This window comes from Aphelocoma coerulescens, chromosome 1A (assembly GCF_041296385.1).
Source record: "Aphelocoma coerulescens isolate FSJ_1873_10779 chromosome 1A, UR_Acoe_1.0, whole genome shotgun sequence".
Taxonomy (NCBI): Eukaryota; Metazoa; Chordata; class Aves; order Passeriformes; family Corvidae; genus Aphelocoma; species Aphelocoma coerulescens.
Genome location: NC_091014.1, coordinates 52,931,370 through 52,957,892, shown reverse-complemented (window position 1 = coordinate 52,957,892; position 26,523 = coordinate 52,931,370). Strand labels below are relative to the sequence as shown.

Sequence of the window (26,523 nt, the reverse complement as noted above, 5' to 3'; positions counted from 1 at the left end):
GTTCAGTTCCTGGCACAAACACTCATTGCAGCACAAAGCAGCAGGCAAAACTTCAAAACTGTAGAATCTTAAGGATTTTTTGGCAAGGTTTTTTGGCAACTTACTTTTGTGTGTCTGAGGAAGTAGTTTCACATTTTATCTAATTCAGTCTGACCACGGGCTGTGACTGAGATTGCATGTCCATATTGTAACACCTCACCACAGTTTGAAATTCTCACCTTCTCTCTTTCAAGTAGTGACACTGCAGCCGTAGAGCAAGTCAATTCAGCTTGCTGTTCTGATGGAAAGCTACACCTTGAAACATGCTTATTTGCCCATTGTGATAGCAACCTGAACCATGCAACCAGATTCCTCAGATCTCATTAGAAAACAAACAAAAAAATACAAAAAAACCCCACCCTAAACCAACAAACAGAGGAAAAAAAACAGAAGAGCAGGGCCCACTGAAAAATGACAGCTTGCAGTCACCTCATGTGAAGTACAGTGTAAAACCAAAGCCTGAAACAGCCTGCAAGAAGTTTTCCGACCCCAGTCACATTCTTTAGTCATGACAGTATGAAACTGTCTACAGAAATTAAACCAACTGGTTTTGTCTCTGCTCCCCATCAACAGACACTGGGTGTAGAATTCAAATTTCTTTGCATTTATTGGCACCTTCTAATGCAGCTACCCAGCATGACATTCACTAAGTGGAATGCCCAGCAATTGATTTACTACATATTCTGTTCCCTTTTTCCCTTACAACAGCTGACTTTCCACCCTTGGATTTCCCCACTACTGAAAACAGGTAAGAATTTTCTTCAGTGATTCATAGAGAAGCTAAGAACAATATTGCTGTCTTGTTTAAGCTAACCAGTTTATTGAAAAGAAGTAGCAAGTGCTCCCTAACATGGAAATCTAATCAATGTGAGTAAAGAACATGGTGTTCACCCAATTCATAGGATACCAAATTCAACTGCTTCTTTCTTTAAAACAACAAGTCTTACTAATTGCTCAGCAGCACTGAAAAATGGACACGTGTGCCGTTTATACTCTTTTAACATTATAAAGTCCTTGCTGCACAGCTGTCACACTTGACACTAAAACAAATTCAAAATATTTTATCTCTAAACAATACTATCCCTCACTTTTAGTGACTACAAGCAATTTTCAATTCAAAACCTAAGAACAAAAGGTGCAGACTAAAGACAGAAAAAAGAACACAATACATACCTTACTCACAGTTCCCACGGACAAACCCAGCTCACTTCCATGCCAGCAGCTCTCTCCCCAGACACTGAAAGAAAAAACAGGACACAAATACTCAGAGATTTAAAAACAAACAACCAAACAAATCAAACACAGCCCATTTTCTCCTTTAAGAGTAAGGAACAAAGTCCTTTATCTGGGATTCTTTTTAAACAGAATCTTTAATTCATTTGGTACACACTACAGAAGTTGGATTGACATACCATCAAGACTGCCACGCTGGTATACACACACCCATGCTACTTGCAAAGCAGAATTTTTATTTTAGGACTGCTGCTTTGTCAGTTCTGAAGAATGCATTGTTTGAGATCTACTAAGGCAGAATATTCACCAAATCATATACTCAATTTTCCAATCCATGTACTGAAATCATTCTTAAACAGAACTTGAAGAACTTGAAGACAGTTATAACTAGCTTATCACAGCAGGTTACCCATCCACACAAAAACAGGGAAAAGATGAAAGTACATTACAGAGATCTGTCAAGACAGCAATGGGAATCCCATTTTGGAGGGGGGGGAGAAGAACCATCCCATGCACCTTAAAAACTCACAAATGTACTGAAGTAACACATCATTTTCTTTGGCAATACAGTTCTAACAGGTGTACACTAGCAGTACCTAACTAGAAAATAATTACTTCAGAGGCTCTGGAAGATTGCTGCCTCAAATGGCAATAAAAAGGGTCAGAAGTTGTCATGCTTCTACTCCTGCTTCCTTAGCCACCTTTAAAAAAAAATACGCATCATCAAAGTTTCCATTCCATTTCCTCCTCCGAGCTTTTCAGACTTTAGGGCTTCCTACCCACCAGAAGCACAGAACTGCAGTCGAGATGCCATGATATTTTGTCAATAAGATAAAATAAAAAATAAACAGGCACCTCCCCAAATACAAACTTTAGACCAGATGGACTTTGGACATGAGTATTAACATAGTTCCAGTGAAAAGGAAAAAAAATTTAAAAAAAAAATACATATATAGAATAAGCTATCTACTACTTCAACATCAGAAGGAATAAGACCAATTAGACTGATTAGGCTCAATGCTTGGATAGTCAGCATAACACAAAATGTGAGTTTTCTGATCCCCAACAAATAAAAGAATTTTATTCTGTTTACACTGTTCAGAAGGAGCTACAGGTAATGAATTGCATATGTACTTGGTCAACTCTCCTCCACTTAACTCCTCTAATTTGAAGGAGAAGGGATTTACAATACTAGTACAAATGGAAAAAAAGAAGTAAGGACACTACTGCTTCAGAGACTTCCCCTACAGAGAATATTTCTATTTTTCTCTGAATAAAATGTGCCAGGGCACATTAATCATGGCTGTATCACAGAATCACGAAGTCATTCTGCCACCTCTTACAGTATTTGTCATCAAGTCAATATTTAGAATTACTTACAACTACTGAATTAATTTAATGTGAGAACCCATAATAAGTAATTACTTTTCTTTAATAAAGCAGTCAAACTGACACAACTGTAATTAAAACAAAATAATGATGCAAGACTACGCAATGAAGTATATACTTACAATGTACCTTTTACAGAATTGCAGATCCTAGATTTTCTAACAGGCAAGGCAAAAAGGCCTCAAGAAGTCAAGGAAAGTCTTCCACAAAGATGGTAAACAATTAACCCCTGTTAAGAGTTTGCTACTCCAACACGATGAACAAGGTACCAGAGAATCTGGCAAAACATTTTTGCTAAAGCATTCTTCTGACTGCATGAAGCACATAACATCAAAATTTAATTGTGATGATGTTGGTTCTTTAAATCACAAATTATAAGTGAGTGAAATTTATCCACATATTAAATCTTGACTTCACTGCAAGTTTTTGGCATAGCTTGGTTTTCAGTGGGATTTTTATTTTTTAGTTTGCTGTTCCTTCGGGATATTTTTTTTTTTGGAGACTCAGATATCCCTGAAACCACTTTTCACACATGAAAGTGTGGAGAAGTTAGCAATGCATTTCATTTGAAGATTTCTGTTGGCCAATCCCTAATTTCCAGTAATCTTGGTTCACTGAATATTATCCTCCAATTTAAGATTGCAACAGCACTGATAAAGCTGAACAATCACCATGCTGCTGCATTTAGTTTCCAGCACTTAAGATCCATGTTCTCCAGAATCTCAATTGACTCAAGGCAGGTCCAGCACTGAGTCTTTTCCTGATCTGCCTATCCTGGTAAAGGGAATCTGCGAATTTTTTACAGAAGCAAAACCCCATAACCAGTCAAAAGAATCTTTGTATTTTCTTCAGTGCTTTTTTTTTCCAGAAAACTTCAAACTGCTGAATACCCCAGGTCTGAAGAATGTATCAGGCTATCCCTAATCAGATGGGAGGGTGAAGCAGAAGGGGAGGAATCTCTCTTTACACCGCAGTTCTACATCCCTTCCAAGGCATTCATAGTCAACGACCAGCCAACACAAAACACCAGCCTGGACAGACATCTCACCTGGCACAATATGGTACACACATACACTGATTTTTGGCCTCTTTTCAAAAACTTAGCACTTTCTTTCAGAAAATAAGGTGCTCGTATATGTGAACATGCAAACACGCACTTCAGAAAACAGGACAAATTATTGCAACAACTTTCTTGCCTTAACTTATTTACTTCTCCTGACTTTCCAAAACTTCCATTAGCCTTCTCAGGTGCCTAGAGATCCTCGTTCTCCCATGCAGAACTCATCCTTCTGGACATCGGACATTTTTCTTACTTTCTCTACTAAGAACTCAAGTTTTATTCCAGATACTCTGGCCAATAAAAGGTCGACTTTAAAATGTTCAGTCCCATTTGCCAACAAAGTTCCTGCTCAATCTGAGATAGTTAAAGTATTGCATCCTGCAATTTACTGCTTAGTGATCTGAACCCCAAATAGGAGATAACTGGCTTGCAATAGGCATGAACAGTTGTCAATTTTTTTTCTAATGTGTGTGCTATTAAGCTAAGAGATGCTGCAGGTATAATATATTCCTATCGTTAACCTTATTCACTCACTCCATGGAATTTCAATCCAGCTTCAAAACGAAACAACAGAAAACCCAGACACACCCTGCCTTCAAAATTAACAAGTCAAACTTCACAAATATTTAGCAGAACAGCCTTACAACTGTAATGGAAGACAAGCTCTTTACTGCTCCTTCTATGCTGCAGTGAGTGAGCAAAGATTAATCTGATAACTGAAACATTTCCTGGCAAAATTCCACAGTTAAACTGCTTTTGCTATTCTTTCCTCACAGCACAATCAAAACATTCCTCCAACACTCCTTTTTCCTCTCACTACAGTCCATGCAGGCAGAACTCTACTGTCCTAGATTTTCTGAAGAAAAAATAGTGTCATCTCTAAGAAATGCAGAAGTCTCATCTTGCTGATAAACTTCTCCATCCAATGGAAAAGTTTATATGTCAGTGTTTACATGTTCAAGCCAAATGGCTGCTATTCCAGTGATTACAACGGCTTATTGCCTTCACTGGTGACTTGGGAGTTTCAGCGCGTCTGAACAACACAGAAACTCACTGACATGACTCGTAAGTCTGCTCAGAACATGGCAAGGCAGAATTCATATCCCATCCTTCCAACACCCAGACTGTCCCTCACATGGAGGCTTTGAAAAGATTCAGACTCAAGTGATCTGCTCCTGTAAATCATGTCCAACAGGACATATGAGAGCAAATTTTGGACAGTTATATTAGGCCTAATATTAACATGGCCCTACCAGTCACTCAGAGAAAACTCTCATCTGGGTGCGGGTCCATCTTACACAGTGGAATAGAAATTAAGTTACAGTGTGGACTGTAATCACATTCTGCTGGGAATTATATTGCTATAAAGATCACTAGGGAGGGCAAAAATAGCAGTAATTTTTTTTTTTAAGAAAATCATTCAAGTAGAGTCTTTCAAAGTTTTTTTCCAAAACTTTTTCTGAAGGAGGAAAAGCTTCCCTGTAATTGACAGAAAGTGAATCCTGTCTCATCTTTGCTCAGAGCTGTACCATCACACATGTAAACATTTGCAGAGCGAATGAGTTCATCATAACATGGGTATCTTTGTGTGTAAAGGATGATCTCATCCTAGTAAGCCTAAACAGGGTGTCAACCATATGGACCAGTCGTGCAATGAAGACATATCCTCAGTGCTCCACTAAACCACGGGAAGGGTAGGACTCAAGGAACCCCACATCCCCTCCCTAGTGTGTCTATAACTAGTTGTAATTGCCATATATTACCGGAAACATTAATTTGAGGTTGAAACAATCTGTGATGTAGACTGTCCCAGAACAAAAATAATTTCACAAAACTAGACGTATCATTTCAGTCTCCTGTTCCCCTAACACGAAGATACTCTGAAGATGATGTGTAGTCAGCACATTTATTTGCCTCACTAGAAGATGGCAAAATAGGGAAATTTCTGCACTGCTTATGCCAGGGCCCCTGCACTGTGGTACATACACATTTCAATATGCACCCATGGCAAGCAGAGACAAGAGCAGCAGCAACTGCTGACCATGTCCAGGAGAAAGTTTTTCTTTCAGTGCCAAAAAGGCAGCCCCCAGTGATCAGCTGTTAACAAGTAACATGCTGGCACATGCAGCAGCAGCTACCCTGCTTCCTCTGCTGTGCTCCACACAAACCCTGCTTTTCTGGATCAGCAGGGCCCAAACAAGCTGAAATAGGAGCACAAGTAAATTAAGAAGGATAAGCAGAAGGAGTTGACACTGTAGTTTGTAGTAGAAGAGCAAAAGCAGATGGATGGCATGAGGTTAAGGTGCAAAAGAAATCTCCAATTAAAAGCTCAGCCTTTAGCTTTCAAGATTTAAAAATACTTGTGACTCTGTGTTACATTTCACCTTCTTACAGAGATGTTATCAATATGGCTGTGTGCCTAAATCCAAAAGATTTCTTCACACAAGAATAATGATGCTGCACACACACAAGAAAATGGGGGAGTGAAAGGGAAAGGGACGCTGCACAAACCAAATTCATTACATCAATTTCTGAAATATAAACCAAACTAATTTAAACAATTACATTACCTCAATCAGTGACAAATTCAAAAATTTATCTGTGTGGAAAATAAGTATCTTGAATAAGAAATAGGAAAGGATCAAATGAAGTAAAATACTGTTAGCAGCCTTGTTTCTTCACATCTTAAAACAGAGTATAAAACTGAGGGCAGATTCTGTATAAACTGCATGCACTGTTTGGCCTCTGCAAGGACAACCCACATTTAAAAATCTGAAGGTGCTGACTGACCAATGTGGCACATCTAAGACTGGTAATGAAAACTGTCCTCACCCCAATGCCATTCACTTCCCCTGAAGAAGACACTTAACAGCATTTGCACTCTAGAAAGCATTCAAAGGTTGGAAGGTAAAACATACACATTAACCACACACACAGTATCCCTGAAGAACTGAACAGAGTATTTGACAAATCAGTTTCTGAATTCACACAAACTCATCCATTTCATCTGACACCCACACATAAAAGAAGAACCACAGGAACAGTTTTAAACTACAGTTCCTTTCAGCTGTAGCTCTTAGTGATCTGCTCCTCCACTCCAGCTATGCATTCCTGCAGCTCTCCCACATCTTTTATCTGGGGGGTCTGAGGGGGAGAGGAATAGAACACGCCCAGATTAAAAATCAGGTCTCTAACCTGGCCTAGCATGTAGCTCCATAGACTCCACCTCACTACAGAGGTGACAACACCAGGTGGGGAGGGGAAAAAAGGCTCATGGGAATATGAGCTGTTTAAGACAGCCCCACCACTAAAAGAAATGCCTGTGTAACCACATCCTCTCTTTGCAGTCTCAGTTCAGCAATATGTCCAACAGGAAATAATTAGATTTGGCTTTCCCAGAGTAGGTGTCTGACAGTTTGAGACCGCTGAACAATTGCTTTTTCTGCTTCCTCTCCAACAGTTTCTCAGGAAAAGACATTGACCCTCAGGACACAACTGAATAAAAAAAAAAAAAAACAAAAAAACTTTAAAGGAAGAGTCCTGTATAACTATAATATAACTGTAATATGGTTTGTTAATTATTACCACTTTTTACATGGAAGAAATCAACTGTACTCTTCACAAGGAATCTTAATCACAATACTGAGTTATCAGTAAGTAAACAGACATTGAGATAGTCCAATTTTATTATCTACAACACAGGAAGGACAGCTGAGTATAGAGACTAAAGACAGAAGACTGCTGGAGTTGCTATAAATTGTGCTTTTGAGGTAAAAAGCATATAAGGAGACACTCTGCACATTCCAAATGAGTGCAACAATTAATCTTGTGATAATGTTTTGACACATCCTAAGAATTTATCTGCTTTCTTCTCCAGCATGCAAACCTTTTTTGTTCTGATACTTCTCTAGTACAGCTGCTGTTTTCTCCATCAAATACCATACAGGAATTTAATCATGGCTCAACAGTGAAGGAAATCCAGTAGGGATTGCCATGTTATTGCTATTATCATCATCATCGTTAAATTAAGGGGTACTTTGATTGCCTGAATGTACATTTCACCTGGAGGTTCAAGTACAAAAGTCTGTGAAAATTGCTGCTGCTTTGCCATGCCAGTAGAAGTCATAGTTAAAAAAAAAACCACAAGCAAGCAAGCACTCCTCCTCAAACCTAAGAGTTTCCCATTATCTCATATTCAAGAGGAGGAAAAATTAAAGACTGCTTTTGGAAAAATGCCACATTCTCTTAGTTCTATGTCAAAACGTCTTCTGTACTCCCTTTCTTTGCATTTTATTTCATGATCTGCTTGTTGCCTGAAGATTTGGGAGCCTTCTCCCACATGATCATAGGAGTGGATGGCCTTAATTAAACAGAAATTAAAGCTGCTTCCACAACTGTTGGAACCAGCAAATTGCTTACATTTTCTACAGAACAGTATGATGCTCAAGAAGCTATAACTGGCAATATTTCACTCTTTTTCTGAAATCACATTTGGTTTCTAAATTTAACTGAGAAAGGACTGGAAAGGGCTCAGTAAGCTAATACCTGGTAATTAAGAAGGGCAAATTTGCCTACTTGTGGAAAGCTTAAGGCATTTGCTTTTAGCCCCAACTCTTTTTCTCCTTTCAGCAGAAAGCACAAATCTAAAGAAAAGAAAAGGAGTTCACAGTCAGCTTCAGATCATACACTTATTTTAAATTCTATTATTAGATTCCATTTAATCACAACTATTAGATCACTCATTAAATCACTGCAGCAAATGGGAACAAATGGGTGTCCCTTCCATTTCATATTCAGTAATGATTGAAATATTTTTGGAAATACTGATGAAGATCTAAAGGCATTACACTTCCACCAGTTTGACAGTGTCTTTACAGAAACCCAGTGAGGGATTTTGTGCAAGCAGAAGATGTATTTTGAAATCAGTGGTGGAAGTTCATTTGTATTTTTACCTGAAAAACAACACACAAGTAGAAAACATACTTCCAGTAAGTCAGCTATGCCACGACTAGCCCTGATGTCAAATGCAAATTTAAAATAAAGACAGAATATTGGGATAGACCCATTCAACCCAGAATAGCTACATTTTGTATTTTTCAAATATTCAGAGCTGTGTCTTCAGCTCCTACCAAGAAACAAAAAGCACATTTTGGGTTCCAAGACACAGAAAAGAAGCTAGAGACTTAAACAGAAACATTTTTAATGTCTTCAAAATGTATTTTCTATGGATGGGAGATTAAAATGCAGTTTCACAGGACGGGCCCTGATACTGTCTGGACAAACGATACCAGAAAGGAACTGCTAGCAGCAAACCTGCAACCCTTTATTCAGTTCACTCAAGGCTCATCTGGTAAAACAGAATCACACAGAACCGTATGCACACAAAGTTTGCATGATGCAGCATAAGGCTACACAGATCCAGATCATAAAGCTCTCGGGTGGGTTATTTCCACTGACACACACATAGAATTATAAGTTTTCATCCGTGATCAGGGACGACGTGAAATTACAGTCCTCTTTGATACAAGATTTTACAGTCACAGAGAGGAAGACAAACAGCTGGGACACACGGATGTAACCTCAAATGAGCACCCAGCCACAGCACGGACAAGCATCTTCCCAGCGGGGAAAATCAACCCCGTTCAAGAGAGCCCAGTGAAGATGGCAGGAGAAGGCGGCCGCTGCTGCCCAAACCCTCGAGAACCCCTGTCAGCATTGCCCGGCCTCGAACGCCGGAAAGAGCTCCCCAAAACCACCCCCCACCGACCCGCTGACCGCGAGGCGCCCGGGACCCTTCCCAGGCGTGAGGGCGAGGAGGGGCGGGCAGAGGCGCAGAGCGCGCCGGGGCAGCGGGGACACAGCGCGGGGGCTCCGGAGGGGGCGCAGCCGCCCCTCGCCCGCGGGGAGCGGCCGTGCCCCAGCGCGGGGAGGCCCCTCGGGGCGGGCCCGCGCCCACCCTCCCTCTCCCTGCCGCTGGCGATCCCCGAGGCCGCCTCGCAGGTCCCGGCCGAGCCAGAGCTCCGCACTCACCTGGTCACGGCTCCATCTCGCCCGAGCCCGCCCGTGCCCGTCCCCGCCGGAGAAGGCGCCGCCCCCGCTCCCGCAGCCCGGCCGCGCCACCGCCGGCCGGCGCCTCGCAACCGCGGAAGCGCCCGCCCCCCGCCGGAGCCGCCCGTCAGAGCGCAGAGGCGCTGGTGAGCGGCGCGGGAAGGGGCCAATGGCCCGCGAGCACCTGGGGAAGCTAACGGGAGCGAGGGGCGGGCACGGCCTGACTGACGGGGCGCACAGCCCATCGGAAGGCAGAGGTGAGGTCATCGCGGGAGGGACGGACGGAGGGGGCGGGCTGGCTGCTGGGCGGGGAGAGGCGGGGCCCCGGCATTAAAGGCGCCGCGCCGCCCTTATGGGCGCGGTGGGGTGTGGCGGTGTGCTAGTGAGCTCGGGGCGTGGAGAACAGGGAACATCCCGTGCGCGATGGCAGTTCTGGGAGCTTCAGGTTTAATGACAAGTCGGGAATATTTACCTTCCTTTGTCCCATGCTTTCGCCCAGCACCGCCCACCCCTAATCCTTGGGATGGGAGTGGGGGGTTCCCGACAGAGGCTGGATCTTAAGTGCAGGAAGCTAAATGCGGCAGGATGGTGATTGTTCAGCTTTATCGCCGGACTGTCGCAATCCTAAATTGGAAGATAATATTCAGTGAAACAAGTTTACTGGAAATTAGGGATTGGCCAGCTGAAATCTTCGAGTGAAATGCCTCTCCAACTTTTCCACACTTTCATGTGTGAAAAGCGGTTTCAGGGGTCCCTGAGTCTCAAAATCACGGAGCAACCAAGAGTGAGAACTGTGTTGCTCTCGCTGCCTGAACTGTGACTGAACTGGAGGATGCCTCACAGGGTGGTCTGGTCCTTCTCTTGGAGAGGCATGAAGGTTCTTGATGTGGTACAAAGCCAGGAAAATAAATGCAAGTGGGTGCAAGTGGGTGAAATGTCATAATGAAAACTTCGGTTAACTGGGGTGAGGTTGTGCAGAAAATAGAAGAATGATGGCATCCCTGAAGAGGAGGGCAGAGGACCATAGCTGGAGTGTTATAGTATCGTTATAAATAGTCAGTGCACTTCACCTGCAGTGATGTTCTCACTCCTGCTTACTGTATCTCAAAAGGACGTGAGTCATGACAGAGACTGTAACAATGCTCCATGAAGGATTGTCTCGAACTGTGAAGCTGAAAAAGTCAGGATCACCTTTCAAAACAAAGAAAAGAGCGAGGTATACAATAACAAGTGATATAAAGAAGGCGTCATTGGCCTTTCCTTATTCTCTCATATAGTCAGAGAACTGGAGGACATGATATAACTGCAAAGCAATGTATGTGAAGTAGTTAGGAAAAAATGTTTGTGCCGTGTACAATTAATCTGTGAACTTCATGATAAGAAGCTTGATGTTACAAGTATGTTAAGAAGAACCAAATTCTTAGCCAGTTACTGCCAGTCAGCCACTATCTTGCCCTAGTTTTCAATCCTGACATTTACAGCTTTTTGCTTTTCATTCCCAGGGATCCAGTTCAGCTTTGGCTATGCACATAAATCTTCAAAGTAACATAATTCTTCTCCCTGCTGTTTGACAGGGTTAGCCCTCCAGAGGTAGTTTAGTGGAACAATAGAGTCAAAAACACAAAACATTCCCATGCATGATGGTAATTCTGGGAGTTTCATGTTTAATGACAAACATGAATATTCACCTTCCTTTCTCCCATGTTTTCTAACAGCTCTTTAGGGGTCTGAGACAAATGGTCCAAGTGAATGAGAGAGCATAGATGTCTTCCTGTTCTGCATTGCCAATTTTAGCAACAATGGTGTGTGGCTCATTCTTGAAATCATTTGCTTAGGAGACTTGTTAATAGATCTGTTTACAGAACAGGGGAGGACAGATGATGTGTCCAAGGGCATACCACAAACTGGCAAAGCTCACAGCTCTGCCCGTATTTCCAGTTCACAAGCTGGAGTCCTGCTCACTGTATCTGCCTTCAAACAGATGAACATTTAAGAGATGGAAGCATTTCTCCTCATTTCTCTCTGTAGGTTTCACTGGTCACTACCAATGGGTCACTAAGGTCTCTACTGATTTACAAACTCTGTGTGTTACAGATTGCTTTCAGTAGGTACTACTATGCTTTTATAAGTCCTCAAAGGTGTTTATAGGCCTTGATAAATATACAGTAGGGGAAACCATAAAGAAATAATTCTGCTTTTCCCTAAAATATTTTTGTTTCCACCAGGAACAGGGACAAGTGAAGAACAAGTTACATGCAAGCTATATTTTTTGGTTTAGTTTTGAAGGCCTAGTTATTTTCAGTAGCTTTCAATTTCCTTAAGACTCATAATGAATTAACTAAATTCACATTTTATTAACAAATGCATGAGAACATCTGCAGTATTGGTAAAGACAGCGAATCAAGTCTCTTAAATTACTTCCATTTGATTTAATGTTAGATGAAAGTTTACACTGAACAAAGAAGGCACCAGTGAAGTATAACAGAATGCAATAGAATTCAATACCATTACAGTGAGACTGATTCTAAGTGCAGTTCTGAACTCCATTTCATAATCACAAAATTAAGTTACTTCTGGGCACCTACCATGAACAACTAAGCTAGGAATCTTGCACAGAAATATTTGATTTTCCTGACCTGATGTCTTAGTCATCATTGACTTAGCATTACATTCACTTCTGCATTTGGATTTCCTTCCTCTTTAAAGAAAAGCAAGTAAGAATGGAGGGGAAAAATTCAAAAGAGAATAAAGTAAAGGGTGTCCCTAAGAGTGTTTCTAAAGATAAAGTTCTTAAAATGGCTCTATGTTGTGCTTAACATTAAAGTCTGGATGGCCTTCAGCCATCTAAAAATGACTCTGCTTAAAACCACAAGCTATTACAGAAACCTTAATGACCCAACAACTCAGAACATGCCTAACAGTGCCCTGGCATTAGGCTGATGGACAAATTGTCTCCTGATGGAGAAAGAACCTTGTTGGCACAGATAACTGGTCCAGCTTCATTTTTGGGGGAGTAATGAATTCTGCTATCTTGGCTTCTGACTGGTAACATGCATCTTAGCAGCTCAGCAAGATCCCAGGTTTTCCAGTGGTTTGCACAGACCACAGCAGCAGGTGCTCACGCGCGTGCGTGTGTGTACACACAAGCAAGAGCGTGCAGGGACTTCCCAGGGCTCTGGGGAAGCTCCTTCCAGAGGCAGCTGGCCAAACAGGGATGATTGCCAGCCCTGGGCTCAGCAGAGCCTGTACACCCAGCTGTTGTGGCCAGGCTCCTGCAAGACACTGACCTGGGCTCAAAGGAAGCCACCCCTGCAGCACCTCTACCCCAGCACCTCTGGTGAGCACTTGCACGTAGATGGATTGTGCTGGGCCAGTACTGCCTGTATCAGGGCTGGAGGAGCCCTTCCACCGCACCAAGCACTGTCCATCACTTGATCAGGTCAGCTTCCCTGTCTGGCCTCGAGCCAGAGCCTGCAATTCCCTCACAGGCTGCAGGGCAGAGGTTGAGGAGGAGGGTGTGCCAGACAAGGCTGGGCAGGGAAAGGAATAGGAGGATGAAGAAGTACTGGAGTTCAGGCATGCGTTTGGGTACGCAGGAGGAGGAGTAGGCTGTAGACACTGAAGATTGGGCCCCTAATGGAAAGCAGAGGGCGGTGAATGGTCCAGCTCTGAGCAGGCAGCTGCTGCAACCCTCCCAGCGGTGGTGCCACAGTCCTGCTGTGTCAGGAGAGCTTTAAAGTTGACTTCAGGGTTGCATTGTAAAACTAGTAGGAGATGGTGTGTTCTCAGCTTTGTTTAATCAAGTCCTGACAAGCAAGAGACAACTGGAAAAAGTGCCTTACAAGACTCCTTGCCTTCAGTGAGGACAGTTGCTTTCACTTTTTAAACGGAATCCTGCTCTTTACATGGTTTCATTCTTAGTTTCCATGACCTGCACATCAGTGGTTGGTTTCTATCCTATAATCCCTACAGTATAAGTGTCTCTTGAGAAAGGAGTTGGGCAAGGACATAAACATCTTAGCGAGGTAGTTCATAAGACTGTTCAAAATGTTAGAGACACTCATTTTCCTATCTTACTAAGGATTTTCTGTTTTGAAATGGGTCAGCAGTTTCAGTTTGGTAAATGCCAACGTATTTCTATTAATCTAAGCTTTTCTGGGCAAGGAATTTACCTTCCTATGTGCCCTTTACAAGAAAAGAGGATTTTGCCTGCTCAGCTGCTCAAAGAAAGAGTAACATAAAGGAAAAACAGAGCAAAGGAAACTGAATTCCTTTTTAAAAGTATGTACTTTAGGCAAATATCAAGTGCGAGAATTTCCAATAAAGAAATTGTTTGGGGAAGCGTAAGTGCTCGTAAAAAAGTGTGTGGATTAGTATCAGAGTCCAGGGTTAATAATTAGTGTCTTCTATCAAAGAATACATTAATCATTAACCTGAGGCTGACTTCCAAATTGTGATCCACATAGATAGAAAAGCATTTACCGTAGTAAATAGCACAGTTTACAAACTCATCGGTTTAAAAGTGCAGGGATAAAGCTACATTGTGGTTTATGAGAGGAGGTGAAGGTTGGCCATCATCTTTTGGCTCGAAAGGACTGGAACAGACACCAACTCGTTTCTGGGGCTTTGTAGTATTTCACTGCTTCCCTTAGATGGAGCCAAACTCACATCGTCTGGGTGCCTGTGACTCACCAGCAGTGCATGCAACTTTCCCAAAATCAGAGGAGAACTATGCAGCAGGGGAGTTTGTCATGGGTCCCTAAGCTCCATTTCCTGCCCATTCCCCTGGACTGACTTCCTAATATTGGTTCATTGCCTCCCAGGTCTGTTCCCACAGTGCCATAGCGACAGACAGTGACACACAAAAGCACTAATCTGACACTGACCTTCCCTTTCAGCTTGAGGGGAAATGTTTTTTCAGATGTTACAAGTATAACCTTTCTAACATACATTATATCACAGCTTGTGCTACTGATCTATTCATCTGCACACTGAATAGATAAGGCATTAGGAAGGATCTTCTGGAGGCCTCTTCCTTCCATGTTGCACTGCCATCTTGGGTAAAATTCTGATCTACCAGGTCTTGTGACTCTGGCCTCCAACTGCAAAATGTTTGGGATCTATATGGTCACAATGCAATGACTTGTAATAGAAAGTAGGAACTTCAAAGAACAGAGAGGAGTCTACAGTCTCTGCCACCTGTGAAGTGATTGCTAAATTACAGCAATTTGATCAAAAAGCTGCATAAGGAAGACAGGCACAGCTATCAACCAAACAAGGATAAGAAAATTACAGGGTAAGGAGTGAGCATTTCCAATCTTTGGGAGTAAGAAACCATAGTTACTCTCCTGACAGCAACTGAAAGTTCTTTCCTCTATTCAAGAGCCAAGAAAGTCATCTTCACATCTGCGTTTAGAAGAGTGCAAAGCCACTCATGTCCCAGTAAGGAGCAAGAGTAAGTGTTTCCACACTGGTTTTATTTACCTGGCAACAGATTTCATTACACTGGATTTGAAAGAGCTGTGGAAACGTCTGAGGCAACTTAGACTGAGTACCCTTTTCCTAGCCTTTTATTTTTAAGCAAGACCACAGAAGAGATAATTTTCTCAAAAGACCATTACATTTAAAGGGTCTGTCTTGCCATTCAGTTTTCAGACTAAATCATGATGAATTGAACCATGGAGACTGTGTATTGGTAATATCCCAGTGATAGAATTGTGCAACTAACTGGAGAAAAGATCTGTGTCTGCTTTTACATCCCGGTCGTTCTACACCTATCATGACATTTGCAGAAGTCATTTTATCCCTTCCACAGAGGCGTATGGAGTGCAGCAAGAGGTTGTGACAACCAAACAGTTGAGAAAGCTGGGAAAGGTTTTCTGGTGCCAGACCAGTCTTTCAGATAGAGCCTCCTTTTCCAGCAGCTTGCTGGAAAAAAGAGATGCTGGAGCCCACTCTGGTTTGGCACATCCTCATCAGGACTGTATTGCTTCCCAGCTGCTGTTCTGACTCCACAGTCTGCTTTCGAAGGAGTTATGTTCTCCATCTTTCATTGCCAGAGAAGGTGCAGCTGAAGGATTTGGAAAGAGGAGATTTGATCCCCACACAACCCTGGGGGTTCCCCAGAGTAGTGAGTAATCAGCATGGGGAGAGGAAGTGTGTGACACGCTCATCTTTACTTCATTTAGATGTTTCCCATGAAGCAACAAGAGGATCTTTGGATTTCTCTTTGCAAAGCCCAGGTCTGATTTCAGCTGCGATGTCACCCTGCGAGAGCTGACTCATCCAGCAGGGCTGCGGTTCCAAGGAACACATGCAGAGGCTGGGAAAGTTCAGAGCTATTTTCAGAGCTTGGGGGAGTTGCCTTGTGGGTCCCACTCTCTGGGAGAGGTGCTGGACAGAGAGTGTGCTGTCCAAGAGGCTCAGTAAAACTGGACACTGCCATGACCTCACAGGCTTCAAAGCAAACAGACTGCAAAGGCAGAAAATAGTAGAGGAAAATAATCACCATCCACTGGGAAAGAGTTCCTTTGGCATTTTGATCTGACCAATCACCTTTGCACAGCTTAGCTGCATTAAATGGTCTCTGGAGCACGATTTTGGCAGTGCCCAGAAAAGATGGACCACGGGGAAATTGTGCAACACAATGTCAGAATACGCTGATATTCACCAAAATGACTGCAGCCTCATCTTCTGCCTCAGTTTACCTTTTTCTGTTTACCCAGCTAACACACCCAGTATTTCCAAATCTCTCCCTAGTCTGGGTAAGGCTTGTTAACATAACATTCAGCCTTCCAGCCTCAATAACAAGATTTACAATTGTGATAAGAAACATTTTAAAATGTGATTTAAATATATATATTAAAAACAGTGGAGGGAAAAGCTCTGGAGAGAAATTAGAGTATTCTGATTTATGCTTGAGAAAAGAAGGATCAAATGGAAGGAAAAAAAAAAAAAGAATGAATGCTTAATGCTGCCTGGGGAGCACAGCAGCAGCCTCTCTCAGACAGGTCTGATGTTCCTACAAAATAACCAATCCAGGAATGAGCGTCCCAGGTAAACAAACAGGTACAAACATAGGAAGTAGGAATGAAATTCAAGTGCAGCTGTTTTCCACTTTCCCCTGCCCCTGCTGCAGCACAACGCTGAAACTGAGCAGATGAATTTGCTCCCAAAGAAAGATATCCTTGTGTGGCAGAGCTGTCCGTCAGACACCAAAATCTCTTCCAGCTGCTGGCAGTGTAGCAAGAGTGACGGGCTCCTGGCCAGGGCTCTCCTGATGGAGCCTACGCAAATCAGGGAAATGCCCAGGGGCGGTTTGCTAGCACTGGGGACTGCTCAGCATCTTGGATACCAACACTCCACAACTCTTTCTGCTTCCAGGGAGCCCTTTGTCAGGGTTAAACGTCTGGTTAAAGGGGCTGATGATAAAGCATTCTCACGGAGCTGATTTTTCCAGAAATGTGCGCGATGACAGTATGTAATGTCAGGAGGCAGCTTTGCCTGAAATATCAGGGGCATCTCATTTCAAAAAAACTGCACTGGAGAAAGGGTGTAGGTTGGAATTGAAGGACAAATATGATTAAAAGGAGGGAGATATTGCTATGCAGAAGCACCCTGTGGTTATTTAGTTTACAGGGAGAAATTCAGAAAAGAGAACATAATGGAAAAGCAGAAAATACTGAAGTCTGTCGAGGTGCTCTGCTGCACCCTGATTGCTCCTATACTGAATGAGAACTCAATGAACCCGAAAAGAGATGCATTTTGAAGTGGGTAACAGGAGACGTGTTTATTACAGAATAATGTTGGGTGTGTACAGGAAATTTATTTACTACAGAATAATGTTGTTTGTGAGACTTTTGCTGGCCATCATTGAGAGCAAGAGTCAGCTTAAGTAGGATTAGAGGGGGGGAAAAAGAGGATAATCAGAGGTTGTTACTTTTATTCTCTCTTTCATGTTTGAGGGATAAAATCCCACTAGCTTCAGGCCATAGAGCAACCTCAGAAAGCCCACAATTAGAAATTACTTCTGTAGGCAAATTATCATATTCTTTTCTTGAACTTTTCTGGAAATAATCTTCTCCTGGTTTCTGTCACAGATAGGATAGTAGCCTGCAGGGGTAAATTTTTCAGTATGTTTTTTACTGCTGGGGTGTGTTAGTAAAGGTATGAGCTGGAATTTCAAAGACTGTTTTCAGGTCACTTTCTTTGGCAGAAAAACACGATGTGACAGATGAAGATAGAGGTCAAGTGACTGACATTTTTTTCAACCACTCGATTCTCTCCCAAACATAAGAAAAAAAGGTATTAAATCTATATTTTGTGATTATGCTTCTTTTTTTCACAGCGACCTAGTCTTCAGAGAATCTCCTAGGTTAATATTGTCCAACTTTATATCTTGAGCATCATCTATTTCCTGGACATTGTCTGCATCTCTATTGCTGTTTGTGCTGTAGTGAAGAAATCCAACCTTCTCTGCTGCCAGCATGTTCCAGACATCTTAATCTTTGAAATCTGTCAACGTGTGGGCAGTGGGGTCTGGCATGTAGAGGGACCCTATGTTTGCTCCCCCTGCTGTGGATGTCAGCAGTTCTCCAGCACCCCTGTTCTCACTGCTGCATATATAGGCTGATGTTTAGCCACTGTTTACCAATTTTCTCCCAAAGATGTTGCAAGTCCCTTCTTGCTGACTTGATCATTTGCCTTCCATGGGCACATTACCCTGGTCTGGCTCCATGGCAGGCTTATCCTGATGGTGCCAGAGGTTGTGACATTCACTCTCCCTGCTCTGGCTGTGTCCTGTAGTGACCTTCACATGGTGCTACCTGCATGCAGATATTCTGAAAGATTAAATCTCTTCTGCCCCAGCAAAGTGCCCATCTGAGGGTGAAGTGAGCCACATGATTGCTCCCAGTCTGCTCTCCTCTATCTCCTGTGCACGGTGTCACTTGCTGCCATGGGTACACACACCCTCTGATCCTCTTCTGCTCTTGCACCTGAAATGTGCACTTCATCCTGGGCTGTGCACTGAGCTGGTTCATCCCTCTCTGTACTCAATGGGTCGTGAGAGCTGTCACTGGGTCTCTCTGTCAGGTCAGCGGCCCAAGACTGGCAGGGATTGACCTCCCATTTGCCAAGAGGCAGATAGCAAGCCAAAAAGTAGAAGTGGCTGATCTAAAGGGGGTATAAAGGGACCTAAACAGGTGCCTGAAGTCCAGAAAGGACCTTCAAAAGGGATGTTTGATTTTCCCTGGTGATTACATGCTTTAAAATGTTTAAACAAATCCAATGTATAATTTGGTCAAATGACAAGAATACATATACAAGAGAATGGTGATAATAACTCACGAAGCTTTGGAGGATCTAAGTGTCAAAGAAGGAGGAGTGGTTACGGTGGTCCTAGTGTGATAGCCATGAGGACCCAAGTGAATTTGAGAAAAGGAAAATTTTGGCTCAGTACAAGGAACAAAAATATAAACTAAATAAAACAACCTAAAATAAGTAACTGTACAAAGCCTAAGAAACCAAACAAACCCTTTCTTCCAAGTAGTTATTTTGGCAGAGGAAAAGTACCAGATACTACATTGAGTTCTTTGCGAGCTTCACTCTTGTTGTGGGTTTTTGTATCGAAGCCACTCAAAAAGTTATGGTGATGGTAGCAGCCTAAAATGGAAGGAGCCAACAATAATCGCTGTTTGATTTGAACAATCCCCAAAAGGAAGAGGATGAAATCCCTCAGCAGTAAATTAAAACAGCAGAAACCTGGCACGTAGAGTAAATGACGCATGCAGTGAATGGCACAATCTTCTGTTGGGCACTGCACACAGAGGACAGATACATCATGATTTTCCGTGTCTAAAATAAAAAGCCTATAAAAAGTACTTCTTCCCGTTATGGAGACAAATACATTTGACAAGAGTGATTTGTCTTCTTATTACAGAATTGATGGTTTTTTTTATTTCTGGGGGTTTTTTGTGTCCTCCTTTCCCTGGTGAGCTTTAAGTGCAGAGAAAAAAATGGTGTCTGATCTGGGTAAGAGTCTGGCACAGATGAGTGGTCTGAAACTGGGAAAATACCACTGCTCTTCACATTGACAGTGCTCTCTCTTCACTGGCGTGTCCCTGGGGTTTAGAGGATGCAATAAAGCATGTTCAGTCTAAGTGGAGGAAATGTTAAAACTTCAGACAAAAATAGACATAGTCTTTAAATTTAGGCACTGTGGTAGAAAACTGTAGCAGGAGCTAAACCAAATGTTTAAAGACATGGAAATTTAAAGTCAGGCTAATGGTCAAAACCAGAGATCAAAGTTGGTCTTCCCAGACAGACTTTTCTATTTTTCAATGAAGGTTTTTTTAAAATGAAGGCTAGAAATATCTGTGTATTGCTGGCTGTGCATTGATAGATGAGTAGTAAAGCAAGGCTGGTCACTAGATCAGTGGGACAGATGCTGCAAACGAGAGCATCCTCTTCAGCTTTATGAAGCACTGACTCCTGCGCCAGCAGGGAGGCAAAGAGCTGCTGCACCATGTTCACAGTCCATTAACCGCTGGCATTTTCAGTGCATGCCAAACCCCAGATCAAATAGCTCTGCTGTTAGATCACGCTAAAGTGCTCCACATCCATTTCTCTCCGTCACATCCCAGTTACCAGGCTGCAGGGACACCGGTGAAAGTGGCATGTGGAAGCTTTAAACTATATAAACTTTGGGTCTTGAAACAAACAAACGTGCAGTGAATGAGCACTCGTTGTTCCCTTGTTCTGTGTTTATGCTTTGGTGAAGAAGGCATTGGGTTCCCGCTGGAAAGTGGGATAACAAGTTTAAAAGGACATGGGCACAGTGCCGGGCAGCAAATGCCTGCACCACCCCAGTGTGCCTGGCCCCGGCAGGGCTAGGCCGTGCAGAGGCACCACTCTTCTCCTTCCTGCTGCCCTCGTTCCTGGGATGAAGGCATCCAGCTCAGGAGTCGCCTCTCTGCTGGCTTCTGGCCCGGGATGGTTAATGATTGCTGGTAGGAAGGAGGCAGGAGACAGGAATGTGCTGCCATGATGGCACGCTCCATTCCCCTCCGTGTTTTTGAGCTTTTGGGCATTTTGTTTCAAAGGCAGCACTCTCCGGATGTTTTCATTCTGGGTACTTGCAGATGCGACTCTCTGCCAAGAGATGTCTTTTTTTATCTGGGAAAATCCTTGGTCTGTTTTACGAGACGGACATACGAGGCCCAGGAACTACCAGCACGTACAAACGCCTGCAGTCTTTCTTCAGACAAAGCCTGCGGGCCGGATTTTTGCCATGCCCCCCGAGAGAGCAGGAACCAGAGCTCGCAGTGGCGCCCGGGTGCTGTTTGCGGGAGAGGCTCCGGCTGGCCCCGGGCCAGAGCCCGCAGCCCGGCCCGCCCCGGGCGGCGAGGGAGACGTGCCGGCAGCGCTCTGCTCTGTCTCTGCTCGGCACCCCGGGCTGACAGCACGGCTGCCATGCTGGACAGGGTCTGGACTGCCTCACTGCTGTAGGATGAGGGAATGAACTGCACTGACCCCTCAGATGGTAAAGCACACAGAGGCAGGTTAAATCTCCTCTCTTGTTTTGCCACCTAATCCTGCCATGCTGTTCCTCCCAAGCTGCATCCTTCTCTCTTTTCAGATCCTGTTTGTTAACCTCTTGTGCCAGATATCTATCACTGATTCCTTCCCTATAGGTCCTGATTTTTGTTTTAACCCTTTTACCTCCTCTGCTAACATACACCCAAATCCCACACTTGAACAGAAATACTGGAACCCCTGAACATATCAGGGACAATGTCTCCCTAACATTATTATCATTACTAATATAACAGCATATAATAATTACAATAATATCTAAAACAGGTAAAATAATGCCAGTGACATACTAGTATCCTACAGCTGGGAGGAACAATTCCCAGGAATGCTCTATTCCATTCAAGGATGCTTTGGGGACATAGCCTGCCTGTGCTGAAGGAAACGTAGGAACCAAGACAGCATCACTCTTTGTTTTTATTTAATGGCTTGTAATCTCAACAGGCATGGAGCAGAGGGTAATAGAAAGACTAACTTTATGTCTGAAGTCAGGGCACAGCTGTGTTAGAAAATCTTAATGAAAGAGGATGTGGTTTTCTTTTTATGCTAATAAAGCTTGTTTCCCTTAGATACGGGGAAATGACTGTCTTGTTTTAGCTGAAGTTTTCCTGAGACAGTACAGGTCACACACAGACACCCAACATAGATAATTTCTGCCCACACCACTTGTCAATGCTATCAACAACTTGAAATCAGACTTGCTAAGAGAAGGGTTAGGCAAACTTAGCCATTAGCATTTTCCTCCCTGTGCCGATCATAATCAGATGTGGCCTTGCTCCTCTTGCTGGGTCAGCAGTTTTATAGCTAGGTGAGGCACTGGAGGAGCCATATCCATGTACCTTCAGAAAGCTGCAATATTTAGCTGTTGCTTTTGTTTTATGGCAGATAAAGCAATGTGAAAGGACAAGGGATATCCAGCAGGATAACTTGTGTGGAGAAAGAGAACCTAGCATCCTCTCTGAGCACCCACCTCTTTTATTGCTGCTAGTGATACACCAATGAATCAATGGTGGTAATTGTGCTTGTCACTGAAAATATGACCATGGAAGTAGATGGACATAGCCTAGTCCAGAATCAGCAGGAACAAACGTGACTGTGTGCCTTTTCTCGCTATTCAGACATCCATATCCTAAGAAAACCCTGCACTGCCCAAAATAATGGAAGTGTTCTTATATATGCCAGCTCAAGAGCTGTTTTATTAGTGATATCAAGAGGGAAAACACAGGTGTTAATGAGGTCAGACCATCTCAGGCCCTGCTTATTTGTGTTTTGGATTGCTGTGAGCAGAGCTCCATAACCCAGTGATGTAAACAGGGGGGTGTCCCTGGCCTCAGAGCCCCCCTGTTGAGGAAGGGCATGGCACTGGGGGTCATTGGGGGAAAAGACCCAGCGCCGTGGCTTTATTTCTACAGCCTGTGCAATTTAACTCTGGACAGAAGTCTGAGGCCACCATCTCCTGATTCAGGTTCCTCACTAGCAATGCTTGTCCTCGTGGAGCCATTCCTTCCTTCAGCTGCACCTCAGCACAACCACCACCTCCTCTGCAGCACAAGCATGATGGGTTAGAGAGCCGAGTTTTGAACCCCAACAGAGGACTGATGCAGGCTAAAACCCCAAGGTGTTAGGAGGAGAAGACAGCTAGATCTCTTTAAATGGGTGTTGCCACAAAAAGCCCTTCAGGAATATGCAGCCCCTGGGTTCAGATGGCAGCCATAAGCATGACCAGCCCTCCTTGGGCATGGATGTGTGAGCATGGAGAAACCTGTCTGTGTTTTTGCCCCACTTGGATCCACTGATTGTATCAGCTCCTGTGTTCAGAGATAATCTTCACATGGAAAAAAAAGAAGGTGGATGCCTTTCTGACCCTACTTGTTTCACTACTCAAAGATTTTTTTAAAAAGCGGTTCCTACCTTCAAATTTTTTCTTCTCTGTCAGAAATCCAGGTCTCAGCAAGCTGGCTTCCTTGAAAGCTTCTGGTGATAAAGCAGAAACAGTTGTATGAGCTACCAGCTGCAGCAACAGCCAGGGAAAATCTGAGGGAGGGGAAATTAATTCATCGAGACCAGCTGGACCTCTGTGTGCCACCCAAGAGGACCAGTGGGGCAGAAAGCAGCAATGAAAGGTCAAGTTTTCAAGATAAATATGGAAACAGTCATTGCATAGGATTTCTCTGGTATATTCACTTTGCAAATACAAAAACTCCCAGAAGTGAGTGTTTTCCACAGCGCTACGCCCTAATTAAACCTCTCCAGCAGATCACAGCCACAGACCCCAATTCTATTTGCAGTTCAGCTTCCTCTTACATGGCTTCTGGGCTTCCCAGTGCTGCCATAGCTGAGAGCTACCCCACCCTTCAGAGCCTCCTGTGGCCCAAGCTCTGCTTACTCACTTGGTGAAATGAGGTTGTCCTTTTGAAGTTCACCGCTCGCTTCAATCACAGCCCTGAAAGAGCTGCTTACATGTGGACGTGGCTAAACCCCAGGCAGATATTGTTTCTAAATAGCTGGTGATAGTCAGAACTCAGTTAAAAAGCAGGAGACATAGTAAAGGCATGAGTGCAAGCTTTCATGGTGAAAGGGAACAGTTAATTAAGCCTTAGGCACAACATGTCTCTCTTACACTTAATTTAACACTCATTCTGACAGCACCTGGTGATGCAGACCTTTTATCTGCTGGCTGCAGCCTCTCCCACAGCGGTGACTCAGCTGGCCTTTTCCTACAAGCCTTGTTTGAGTGGGAACCTGTTCAGGAGATCCTAGTAAAGTTCTCTCCCCTTAGACCCAGCAATTTCTTACCTCTCTAGGAATGATTGCATCAAGCAAAGTCCAGGAAGAGCTGGTCCTTGTTACTCCTTGTTTGGGAAGAGGAGAAGCACTACTTCAGGCCTAAGCTTGCTTCCTCGTGGACAGAAAAACACCTCCAGGCTATTTTTGCCTCTCCTCCCAGTCCTGTGTCCCCCGTCCTTGCCGTTTTGCTATATTAGCAATACTTGAGGAATTGCATTTGGTACTCTGTTTCTCTTGGATGGGGGCAGTGGAAAACAAAGCTGCAAAGGCTTGATGATGTTGCTGTTCATCAGTCTCTTCGTGCATGTAGGAAGTTTGGTTGGTGATTTTGAAAATATTAATGTTTCCTTCATAAACTGGCTTTCCACCCAGTATTATGGGCCCCCTGGCCTCTCCTTCTTGGCAGGAGGGCTCTGCCATGAGAGAAGCCTCCCTCATTGTGCCACCCATAACAACACTGCTGTCTGCTCCCACGGAGAACCAATCTGAGTAGGTAGCGTTTAGAAAAATATAAAATTAAGCAGAGCTTTAGAAAAAAACAAACAGGAAAGCTTTTTCATCAGATCTGCTCCCTGCACTGCGTCATTAAATGCTACGATGAGGATTAAGCCAGGGTGAGGGTCCAATTTATTCCCATCCTTGCACTGCCTCTACCCCGACTCTGCCTGGCTGCTGGCCAGGTGACACAAAGCACTCAGGCAGGGGATGCCACATGCAAAATAAACCCGGTGAGATCTGGCAGGCAGGATGCCTGTCAGCAGTTTGACCATGCAAATGCTTGCAACAGCTCAAAGTGGGGAATGAACAACTGAGAAAAGGGGGATGATGTTGAGCTCAGCTCCTCAGGACCTGGCAAATAGATTTCCTGGGATGTTTAGGGGATATCTCACAGACTGCAGGACAAACAGTGCTGCCTGCAATCCCTGGGGTCAGGGACCTGAAAGCCCATTTGCCCTTTTTCCTGAAGTGCTGTTAATTAGTATTATAAAACCACAACTTCCCTCCAACCCCTTGCCTGCTGTGTTCCTCTTTGGGCTGAAGTTGTTCATCTCAGCCTGAAGGTTTTCCCGGAGAGGACACAAATGTGATGGCAATGGATTGGCTGCCGTGCCCTGCCTCCTGTAGCCATCCATGTCCCCCCATACAGCTGAAGGGCTGCCAGGGAGGAGGGGTCCCACAGACGGTGCCACTCCCTCGTGGCATTGCCCACACCAGCACTTGGTGTGCCCTGTGATCCACATGGCCAGGATGGGGAAGAGTTGACAGGGTTAAGGCGTCTCTGAAAGGAGCAGGCTGAAATTTGATTGCCTGTGAAGCCAGCAAATTTCCTCACTGGCTGAGGCTCTGGCCACAGCAGGCAGTACCTTCCCTAGAGCCAGTAAGAGGCTGGAGGGTCTCCAAGACTGGGGAAAACTCATTGTCTGTTGGGGAGACAAGGAGACTTTACTGGAAAAATTGAGGTGCTCAAGGGCTCAGAGGGAGAAAGGGACTCTGGAGGGCTGGCTGGAAGTGGTGCTCACAGGACTGGCCAGCTGCCAGCAGTAGCTGAAGCTACACAGAGCATTTCAGGCTTAAGAGGTCAAGGGAAAATTGTCAGGGAGCCTAAGAGCAGGGATGGGCAGTGACTATTCAAAGCCCAGTCTGAAGCTCATAGGAAGGTGAGTTTAGGAGCAGAAGGAATTTAGGTGACCATCTGCAGCTACCCCAAGTCATACACTTCCCATCTTCACCATGAGCAGGCGCCCAGAGCTGGTTTTGGTCCTGACTCAGCCACTTTGCTCCAAACAGGAAACTAAGAAATGTGTTTATGTCTTCCTCAAGAGGAAAATAAAACAAAATCAGAGCAAAAGCCTCCACTCGGGATTACGGGAATGAAAGATGGGCAACAGGAAACACTATTTCCACTGCTGGGAAATGCAGTTGTTATGTCAACCAGTTGCTGTTGGCAGTCCCACATGGCATGATAAATGGAATTGGGCTTGGTGTAGAAGCCAGCTGGCCTGCACCAGACAAATCTTTATGGGAAGAGATGAAAGTTTGAGGAACCGTTTGTCCATACCCAAATGTGGGTGGCTTTGGAGAACCTCAGCTATCAGTGACCCAAGTTTGCTGTGGGGTGGATGCTGTGAGCCACCAGCACTCCGAACCCACCCACATGGTTTGCCCTTGAGGACAGCAAGAGATTTCAAGGGAAACCTTTTCCTTTCAAGGGTGACCTCTTCCTTTCACGCAATGCAAAACCAACGTCCTGTTCAGCTCAGTCTGAGATACAGTGAGGGAGCAAAAAAAAAAATAAGAAAGCAAATGAGCTGAAAGAGGTGAGTGTCCCAAAAACCCTTGGCGTGCTCTTGCACCCACTGGGAGTTTCCTGTCAC

At 44.0% G+C, this 26,523-nt stretch overlaps 2 long non-coding RNA genes across 2 annotated transcripts; both read right to left on the bottom strand.

Moving 5' to 3' along the window:
* Positions 1 to 1,220: 1,220 nt before the first annotated feature.
* On the bottom strand, positions 1,221 to 9,801 carry LOC138104025 (uncharacterized). Its single transcript, XR_011147919.1, has 3 exons — positions 9,752 to 9,801; positions 8,267 to 8,364; positions 1,221 to 1,276 (listed from the first exon to the last, which is right to left on the bottom strand). It is a non-coding gene; the product is annotated as an uncharacterized lncRNA (long non-coding RNA).
* A 4,499-nt stretch (positions 9,802 to 14,300) lies between these two features.
* Positions 14,301 to 23,982, bottom strand: LOC138104020 (uncharacterized). Its single transcript, XR_011147918.1, has 3 exons — positions 23,752 to 23,982; positions 23,273 to 23,335; positions 14,301 to 20,775 (listed from the first exon to the last, which is right to left on the bottom strand). It is a non-coding gene; the product is annotated as an uncharacterized lncRNA (long non-coding RNA).
* Between the last annotated feature and the right edge of the window lie 2,541 nt (positions 23,983 to 26,523).